Source organism: Pteropus alecto, unplaced genomic scaffold (assembly GCF_000325575.1).
Source record: "Pteropus alecto unplaced genomic scaffold, ASM32557v1 scaffold413, whole genome shotgun sequence".
Lineage (NCBI taxonomy): Eukaryota > Metazoa > Chordata > Mammalia > Chiroptera > Pteropodidae > Pteropus > Pteropus alecto.
The window spans coordinates 3,116,220-3,124,592 of record NW_006434120.1 but is presented as its reverse complement, the minus strand read 5'-3'; the positions used below and the strand labels follow the sequence as shown (position 1 = coordinate 3,124,592).

Below are 8,373 nucleotides of genomic sequence, written 5' to 3'. Positions count from 1 at the left end.
TGTAATACTTTTTGGATCATGGTTGACCCCTGGTAACTGAAACCAGGGAGAAGGGAGTACTGAAGGTTGGGCCAAAGAGTATGAACTTTACCCTAGTTTATCCTTTTTTGTTTTTAAAAGAGGTAGGTATAGGGCACAAAGGAATGGTGAGTCATAAAGTATTCGTAGAGCTCATCTATATTTCCTAATAATTCTATATCTTTAACTTTTTTCTTACTCAGTACAACTTTAAAAATTCTGGGGGAGAGCCCAAATCATTTCTTTATCTCAATATTGAGTAATGGAAGTGACTAGATTACAACTTATAACTATTATATTTATTTATTTATTTGCTTTTGTCTCTTCCACTAGAACGTATCTTCCAGGTGGGGAAGCTTGTGTTTTTTTGTTGTTGTTGACTCCAGTGTCTAGCAAGTGTCTGACCCATAAAAGATGTTCAATAAGTATTTCAATAAATTCAATAGGTAAGTGAATAAACAATAGCTACTAAAATGCAGCAATCCTTTATTTATTATGACTAGATTTCTTCTGGAAGCTTTTATAGCAAAATTTTACCAAATGGAGTTTAAAATGTTGGCCTTATAGACCATTTCTAGGAATTTATCCTAATTTAGGAAATAATCTGAAATGTTAGAAAAGGTTTGTGCATAAAAAAGTTCATAGCAACAAGTAAAGAAAATAACTTAAATGACCACTTAAGGAAAAAGTATTCCATACAAGGGACATTATGCAGTCACTGAAAATATTTTGAAGAGTTTTAAATAACTTGAGGAAACATTTCTGATAAATTGTTATGAAAAAAGGCAGGGCACAAAAGCAAACAATATAAACTTTATAAGCTTCAAAAACTGCATGGAAATATGTGAACTGCAATAGTCATCTGCCTCTAAATAAAGGAATTATTGGTTATTTTTTCTCGTCATTTTAAAAATATTTTAACATTTTCAAAATTTTCTTTACTTACATATACTACTTTTATAATCAGAAAAAGAAATCCATTACTTGTTATAGATAGGTGTTTATGTCTCAATGCTATGTTTTCAGTATCATCACGAGTATATTGTTGACCAAAAGAAAAGTTTGATATTATATAAATCCAAATAATAGAGTTTTCAAAACAAACACTAAACCATATCCTATAACTTATAAAGTTATAATAATTTAGTATAATTTACTAATGATTTTGACATGGTGTTCATTGATGGTGGATGATGGAGATGGTTAGAGAGGGGATGCCTCAATTAATTTACCAAGTTCCTTGAATCTGTCAGTTAGTAACTGTTGCAATAAGAATGTAATGATGTCAAAAAGCTGTCCACAAAATTGCCATTAGTGTAGTGAATTTTTGCAAACTACTATTTTGTACTTCAAAAAGAACAGTCTCTTAAGTGCTAATTTTTTACAAACACACACACACAAAATTTGTTCTTACCTTGTTTATTTTGGCCAGCTGTGAGCTTCAGGTAATATTTTGTAATCTGGCATCACCAGTAAAAAAGGTTTCTTGTGGAAATAACTGTCAACAAGACTTACCTTGTAGGGTAGTTATAAGTTTTAGAAATCATGTATGTAAAATGCCTAACACAGTAAATGATCATTATTATAATAATATATAATGTTACTTTGACTTCTTGCCTTTATATTCCTATATATAGGGTAAACTGAAAAAATGTGAAGCGCTGTTTATGTAAAAACATCATTCTAGACTTTCAGATAAAGATGAGGAGTGGAGGCAGACCATGAAATCTTCCTCCCCAAACACTTTACAAAATGGGTAAAACAAAGAACAGTCAAAACTTCTTTAATAACATTACTGGAAATAGCCATAAAAAGAAAATGTCCACAAGCTAAGCCAACGAAGGCCAAAATAATGCTATTATTTCAAAATAAATAATTTGGGACAGCAAGAAATAGCATAGAATAGCTGGAAATTCAATTCTCACCAAAAGGAAACACTGACAACCCCAGCACTTTCCCCTAGTCAACTCATTTTTCCATTCTCCAAGATGATCATGCCTCATCTCTCCTAAATCTCCCATTATCTCCCTGCACCTCACTTCAAACTCGTTTCATCGATAAATAGAAGCTGTCACAAGAGAAACTCGTTTCCCACACTGTATCCACAAACCTGCATTCATCTCTATTAATATACCTTCCCTTCCTTTATAAAGGACCAGCTATCCCTGTTCTTATCTAAGGCAAGCCCCTCTACTTGTGCCTCAGATCCTATCTTGTCTTGTATAGTCAAGGACTGTGTTCCTGTGATTATTCCCTCCATTTCCTGCACTCTCAATTTCTCCCTCTCTACTGGATTATACCAATCAGTAAATATACTGTAATATTTCCCATCCTCAAAATACCATCACATTAGATATCCCCCTCTACTTACATGGTGATAGGAGCCCATTTTTCTGCTCCACTTTATAACAAAATTTTGCAAAGACTGTCTATACTTGCAGTTTCCACTTCCTCACTTTACATTATCTATTCAGGACATTCCAGTTAGAATTATTGTCTCCATAGCTCCACTTTAACTGCTCTTGAGATTACAATTACCTTCTTGCCATATCGTTTTACTCTCCCCAAATGTTTGGAACCCCCAGGCTTATTCCCTCACTCTTTTTTTAATTCACCATCAACGTTCATTTTTCTCTAGGTCATCTCATCCATTTTTTTTCTAGTTCTAAATCCTGTCTAGGTTCTCAGGGCTCCTAACATTGTAGTCTATCCTTGATATCTCTGTTGAGCGCCAAACTCATATCCAACCTTCTGCCCAGGAGCTCTACTTAGATCTCTAATAAGGACCTCAAAGTTAACACATTCAAAACAAATCTCTTAATTTTCTTCTTCGCTTCAATTTACTTCTATCCAAGTTTCCTCCATGTCACTAAGTTGCATTATTTTCATCTAGTTGCTCAAGGCAAAAACCTAGAAATCACCCTTAATTCCTCTTTGTGCCAGTTATTAAGCTGTTATCTCAAGCAGTAAACCTATACTCTGCTTTGTGATGTGGGACGGAGACTTGGCAACCTCATTTCTACTTTGCCGGCTGAATCCCTGCTACAGTGTGTCAATAGGAGTGTTAGAGAAAGACTGAGAGTCAAGAAGAGAGAACAAGAACTTGCTCTTCGTTGGTTTTCTGTACTTGTCAGCACCGCCCCAGTTATGGACCTTCATCCTGACAGCTACGGTTAGCTCTAAATTTCAATTATTTTACACTTTCCTATAACTAGCTCCAGCATACCCTCTCAGAGATACCAGCAGCAAATGGGCAGCATCCCCTTTTCTGAGGTCAGGGCTCCAGCTCTGCTGAATGTTTCCTCATAGCTTCTGGGTTCTGATAACTTCAAGTCTTCCCTGTGTTTATCCAGTACTAAGGGTAGTAGATCCTTCCCTAAGTTATTCTATTATCTCAGTACTCCCTTTTCCTCATTCATTTCGATAACATCTATCTGACTAATTCTTTATACACTAGCCCCTTCTTAGCCCCAGTTTTCTTTCAATGCTTTGAGTTACTACAGTCAGCTGTGGTCTGAAAATATTAAATGAAAAATTCCAGAACTAAACTATTCATATATTTTAAATTGCATGATGTCAGGTAGAATGATGAAATCTCACACCATCCTGCTCTGTCTTGCCCGCAGCACGAATCATCCCTTTGTTCAGCGTATCCGCTGTGTATACATACGCTCCCTGCCTGTACGCTAGCAGCCATCTTGGTGATTAGATCGACTGTCGGGGTATCAAAGTGCTCATGTTCAAGTAACCTTTATAATAGCCTAATGCTATGTCACAATGCCTACATAACATTCACTTCACTTCATCTCATCACATAGACATTGTATCATCTCATATCCTCACAAGAAAGGTGAGTACAATATTTTGAGAAACCACATTCACATAACTTTTATTACAGGATATTGTTATAACTGTTCTATTTTATTATTGTTAATCACTTACTGTGGCTAATTTATAAATTAAACTTTATCATAGGTATGTATGTTTAGGAAAAAACAGTATATATAGGGTTCAGTACCATCTGTGATTTCAGGCATCCACTGGGGTTCTTGGAACATATCCCCTGCAGACAAGGGGAACTACTATACTCAATTTATTGCTTTTGAAATACTTAGTAGCAGCCAGAGTGACTGACTCCTCTAAAGCATATACCATTTCCCTGCTTCTCATCACACGAGGAGCAAAATTCAAAACGCTTCCTAGGGCCTACAACCCCTTTTGTGACCTACCCTATCCAATTCTCTAGTCTCATCTCTCACCACCTTCCAGTTACTCATTAGGCTCTAATCATTCTGTCTTGGACATACCACCTTCCTCTGTTCTTGCTTTTCTCTACATCTGCATTGCCTAGGTCTCCTAGTACACTGCCTCGCTTCATTCAGGTCTCTTCTCAAATGTCATCACAGAGAGGCCTGCTCTCACTGCTCTATCTAAAATGTACAATTCCTTTCCCCACCCCGCCAATTCCTTACTTGGGTTTCTTATTACTACTCCTCGACATTATAAATTTGTTTGTTTTTTCCTCCCCTATCGTCAACTAAAAGCTTCATAGCTTTAAAAATGCAAGGATGTGATCTTATATACCACTGGTGCTGGAACTCAGTAAATTCAGTTGACAAATGAATTTGATAAAGAAATTGCAATGAATGCAGAATACCAAAGTAACTGCAAAGAAGATAATATGTAACTGAGACAAAGACAATTCCTGATTCATCTGCCTGAGTACATGATGTGACAAATGGATAAGAAAAAGCACTTAAAGATGTAATAGAAGAGAATTTCCACAAAATAATGAAAGAATTGAATTTGCAGTATAAAATGTCCAAAGAAAAATGAATGCATAATATTCAATATTGAGGCATATCATGGTTAAGCTGTTAATCATAAGAAGGAAAAACTTTTCAGATCTCTGGACAGAAAACTAAATAACTTAAAGAGGGAGGAAATCATGCTGGCTTTAGACTTCCTCTAAGCAATATTCAAAGGCAGAAAACAAAGGAAAAATATCTGCACAGTTTTAAGGCAAAGCCAGCATGACCCCCAAGTAGTATATCTAAGTGTCATTCAACAATGAAAAAGGCAAACAGCATCCATGAGTCCATGTAGATAAAAAAAAAAAAGAAAGAAAAAGAAACTACTTAGTGAAGGGCAGGTAACTAAGTGATTAATCAAAATTAATAACTAGGATTTGGATAGTCAAGTCATGTTATAGATTTTAAAATACAGATAAAGATCAAAAGACCAAAGGAATTAGAGTTACAAAACAAATAAACATTAATACCTTGACTTTGTAAAGAAAATGACATATCCAATAAAAATACATTTTTTTCATATCAGAATCTAGTCACATTTCTATATTTGAAACATACAGATAAAAAAGCCTTCAAACTCTTATAAGTTTTTAAACTTTGGCTATTTTAGGAAATAAGATTGTGGCTAAGAAACATTTTACTAAAAGTTCAGCAATTCCTCCAGCTGATCCTACTTCTACCAAATTCAAAAAGTTAATACTGTTTTTTATTTAAAAGTAGTATGCATGTTCTCATCTTAAATAAGATTATCTTATTTGTATAAATGCATAGAAATATGCCTACCATGAAGTTCATTTAATATTGATGGAGAAATCTGGGATCTGTGGAGATTTAAAACTTCCCTGTAACTTTTATATTGTTTGAATTATTGAAAAATGAACATGCATTGTTTTTATGAAACCAATAAAGATATTATCTTTAAAATACTATTATACACAACAGTGTGAATATACTTAACAATACTGAACTGTTCATTTTAAAATGATTAAGATAGTAAATTGTGTTGTTTTTACCATAATTAAAAATAAAAATAATTTAAAATGCTATTATAAAACTTATAAAATAGATCCAGTCATTACAGTAGCTTTATAGTTGGATTTTGACTCTACCAAATTTTCTCCAAATCAACTTTGCCACCGAAGTATACCCCTCAAATTATACCCCTCACATAATACTCTGTACTTGCCTATACCCTAAGTTTAGAAAGCAGAAATTACTTACTGGCAGATGTTGTTGTAAGTTTGCAAAATGAAAAGGTACTTATAAAAAGTAACTAATATGTTGTTACTTTATTCAATATCTTAATGTTGTAAGAATGTAAATATATGGCATTTGATTTACATATTTGGGAGGAAAGCTTTTAATTTTAATGTTTTTTTCCTGATTGTTAAAATAATATGTACTCATTTTAGAAAATATGAAAAAAGTAAAAATTACAATAATCCCCTAACACTTTGGTATGATTCCCCCCACTCTTTTTCTATGCATATAAATAAATGTATTTTTAAATAAATGAGAAATAATTCTATAAGCTAAAAATTTTAACTGTACATTAAATATTTCTCTGTAGCATTAAATTTTTAGTGGTTGCATAACATTCCATTAGATTAATGTACCATGCTTTATTTAAACACTCTTTTACTGTTGAATATTTAGTTTGATTTCCCTGTAGAGATGCTGTAGTGAATATAAATAAATCTTTAACTTCATATTTGATTATTTCCTTAGGATTGGTTCCTGGAAGTGGAACTACTGTGTCAAAGATTTGGACATTTTTTAGACCCCTGAAAGGTAATATGGTACTAGTAGAGATTGTAAATTTCATTACTCTTAGCAACACTAGTTATTAGCATGTATTTTCAATCTTTGTCAATCTGATGGGGAGACTCTGTAAGTCAACTTGGTAAAGTTGAATTTCTGCTAATATAATCATATTAATAACTTTATTGCCTCAAGGACTTATAATTCTTTGTCATCTCCATGTTGTTTAACATAGAGCCTTGCCCAGATATTGAAGAAATGTATTTTTTATTGGCTTTGGCAATATTTCTTTTAAAATAAATTATATTTTGAACACATGGAAAGGTGAAGAAAATGTAAAGAAGGACCCAAATTATTTTACTTAATAAAAGTAAGATTGTATTTAGTTCTTCCTGTAGTAGGCAGGGCATAATTGCTATCAACCAGCAATATCATATTTTATTTATTGAGCTTGGTTCTTTATTGAAATCCTATTGACTTTATTAGTTACTGTGCCATTTTCACTATAGTACTTTCTAAAATGATTCTAAATGCTTAGTTTATAAGGTTAAGAAAAAAATTCACTAGATAACTACTTTGAAATAATTTCCTCAACCCTGCCTTCATCAAGATACTTAGAAACAGACTGGCTCACTTCCAATTTTCCTTTATGTTATCATTACCATGAAGTCATTCTAGAGATAGGGTAATAAGCATTCTGGCATACAGAAAAAAATAGCGTCTGTAAAACTATATGGCACAGTTTGCATGGGGTTGTTCCTCCTTCAGAGCTGCATTATGTAATTTAAGTGTTTACTTAAGCTCCTTTGGGCTGCCTCCATGGTAGCTGTGAAGTCACAGAGAATCAGGAACAGTTTCAGCCTGATAATAAAGTCGTCCATTAGTTTAAGGTGAATACTGTGTCAGTGTATTTATCAATGCTAATGAGAATCTTTGCAAAGATATACTTGATTCATTTTATGTTTTTAAACAGCATTCTACTTCAAAAACCATTAATATATGTAAAAAAACAAAATGTTCGTAAATGTACATTTGCTCACTATCTAGATGTACTTATTGTAAAACCTGTATTCTATAGTATGAATTTACAGTGTGATTTTGACTCAGTCTAAATATAAATAATTATGTAAAATCAGCAAAATATATAGACAGTCTTTGAGAGAGAATGAAGCGTTAAAATGGCCTAAGCATTACTTCTATCTCTAAGTCATAAAGGAAGTCTAAAAGAACATCAAAGATATATAAATTATCTCAGCTCTAGGAGAATTTTAAAAGATACTAGGTTGTAAGAAAAGATTATTTAATCTTGATTACTCAAGGAAAGGTAGTATTTTCAGTTCCTTAGAGAACTCTTGAGCCCCTTTATCCACTAAATAACTATGTGTATTGATTTTAAAGAAAAATAATGTAATGTGCATTGTAAAAGTGGGAAAACAGTCATTTAAATTTTGTATTGTAATAAGTGTTATATCATCTTTAAGGAAATTTGCAAATTCTTATAAAATGCCTAAAATCTCAACCACCCTTTTCAAATTATTTTTTATGAATAAACAAGTCCAAGTCAAGATCCTGACATCTAAAAACATAATAGTCCATTTTAAGCAATGCCATTTCTAATTATGTAACATGAATTTATTATAAAATTACTTATTGGCATAAACTCCATAGCATTTTGCTTTTTAACACTGAGAAGTAAAGTCATATAAGTAATGGCCTTGCTAATGACCTAGTGAGGTCCAAAGTCAGGAACAATTCAAGGAGGGAACAGCAAAAACTTTTAGGA

General features: G+C 32.9%; 1 long non-coding RNA gene across 1 annotated transcript; it reads left to right on the top strand.

Moving 5' to 3' along the window:
- Positions 1-815: 815 nt before the first annotated feature.
- Positions 816-8,109, top strand: LOC112477470. The gene is made up of 2 exons (XR_003045475.1): positions 816-3,868; positions 6,558-8,109. It is a non-coding gene; the product is annotated as an uncharacterized LOC112477470 (long non-coding RNA).
- Positions 8,110-8,373: the final 264 nt, after the last annotated feature.